At 39.2% G+C, this 2,279-nt stretch overlaps 1 protein-coding gene across 1 annotated transcript in view; it reads right to left on the reverse strand.

The window, feature by feature from the left end:
* The window catches only part of LOC107100782 (neuroligin-1-like), a 147,819-nt gene that overhangs the window by 39,422 nt on the left and 106,118 nt on the right, over positions 1-2,279 (reverse strand). The window lies entirely within an intron of this gene.

Here is a 2,279-nt window from a genome sequence, read left to right on the forward strand (position 1 = left end):
GATGGAACTAACGACCCATTCATCGGTTACCATTTGCAGGTCTCCAGGCAATACGAGGCCTTGTCTATATAAGACTCAAACTCACTGCGGATCCAGACATTTGAATTGAGAAAGCTTCCTGGAGAGGTGGAGAAACGTCTTCAAATCTTGAAAACCAAGTCCAGTGGATATTTTTTGAATTTTTAAGGAACGAATGTTCAAGTGTGAGAAAGTTTCCTTATGCAGGGGGTGGGTTGGTTCCTCTGGGGGGAGTGTGTGTGATCTTGTAAGGTATAAATGTAAGAACTGAAATGCCGCAGTAACAGAGCTCTATCTCTCTGTTTGAGGACGTTAAATTAATTTGAACCTTATTTCTTGCATGAAATGCTTCCACCTCAGCTTCCTATCGCCACAGTATTTCAAACACTTTATCAGAATCCTGACTTCATAACGTGTTTGCAGCAAATATAAAGGTAATTAAACTGAATGTGCAACAAGCTGCAAAGAAACCACAACTAAAGTAGAACTGAACATTAGCAGGACATTGTTTCAATGATCATGGATAGTTTTCCAAAAGACGGACTGAGAATTAGAAAAATGAAAATGGTTGAATTCAGCAGTAGTTTGTTTGATGTTGGTGCGACAAAACTGTCTAATTATGCAAGAAACCCTCAGACCCGTCACTGGGTGACTGACGATTGGGCAAAACCTCTAACAGACGAGCTTATTGGAAAAAACTTATTTTCCAGACACAAACAACAACAAAACAAGTTGATATTTAAGCATTTCTTCACAAAGAAAGGAATATTGATTGGTCCCTTTTTTCTCAATAAGTTTTTTAAAGTTACTGCTTGAAAAATCCCAACAGTTCAACATAAACTCAAATATTGGTGATTTTCTGTTGAATTCTTACAAGTGGATGCAGAAAATGTGCAGGATTATGACACCATCAAAGCGAATCAGAAGTGCTCTGTAATCCCGGCGGAGTTATAAAAGTCCGGCTGAATAGAGAGCACTCAGTCAGGCTTTTAGTTGATGACCTTTTCATCTCTGCTGTAATGCTGAGCCATAAAAGGAAGAATCAAAGACGCTCTCAACTTTCTGCTTCTTTTGGTTTTTAGCTAAAGAAAAACTTTGAAAACCTTTTTCTGTTAGATGGCAGTTAGCTGTTAGAGTTTATTTACAGTAACAGACAATAAACCACAGCACTGCACTGGTTTTAGTGGGGAAATCGACCTTAGATGTAACTCAGTGTGGTGAGTAAACATGACAGCTAGGATTCAGATTTAGGTGTAAACAGCGTCTAAATGATTCCCGCTGAGCGCGTGACGTAGAAGAGATTTTAAAAAGGAAGCCCGAGGCTTCAGAGTGACAAATCCAATTAGTGTAAAAAACATGAACATGCTGCTGCATTTTAATGAAGCTGTCTGTCTTTTCTCTAAACTTTCTGCTAACAAACAGACATTTTTAATATTTTCATGGCTCAGACACTTTAATCTTAAGTCAGGATGATTGAAACTGTTAAAACTGAAAGATAATTCTCCTAAATGGTTTCAATGGGTTAAAATCCTCTTAATGAGACGCCAGAGATGGAACCAGACTGAACTTTCTCTGCTCATATGGAGGACAGAGAAGATAATGTCACATTTTAACGGATTTAACACTTTAAAACAAGTCTGTTTAAAAGCAAACATCAATGAATGTTTCTTTACTGTTTCTCTGTTTTTAATATTTCCCCCTAAAAGCAGAGAGCCGGGCTGCAGACTATTCATCAGCTCTCTGACAGTAATGTCTGAACTCCAGCGAGCAAACCGTCCGCCTCTAACCCAGGAACAAAGGTGAAGCATCCTGAGAATATTTTACAGATTCTGTTCTAGTCTTAGCTCAAAGTTAAGCATCTCCTTTTAAGATCAAATACACTGAGTGCAGAATTATTATGCAAATTAGTATTTCGACCACATCCTCCTTTTCATACATGTTGTCTCTAAGCTGTATCGGCTTGAAAGCCAACGACCAATTCAGTAAATCAGGTGGTTTGCATCTCTGTAATGAGAAGGGGCGTGGCCTAATGACATCAACACCCTATATAACGTGTGCTTAATTATTAAGCAACTTCCTTTCCTTTAGTAAAATGGGTCAGAAAAGAGGATTGACAGACTCCAACAGTTGTTCCATATTTCAGAGCTGCAACATGTCTGCAGCGCCGAGAAGCACAAGGTGCTCAATCCTCAGGGACCTGGCCAAGGTAAGGAACGCTGAAAAAAGGCCACCTTTGAACAAGACGCACGAGACAAAACGTC

This window comes from Cyprinodon variegatus, unplaced genomic scaffold (genome assembly GCF_000732505.1).
Source record: "Cyprinodon variegatus isolate N-32 unplaced genomic scaffold, C_variegatus-1.0 Scaffold1010, whole genome shotgun sequence".
Classification (NCBI taxonomy): Eukaryota; Metazoa; Chordata; class Actinopteri; order Cyprinodontiformes; family Cyprinodontidae; genus Cyprinodon; species Cyprinodon variegatus.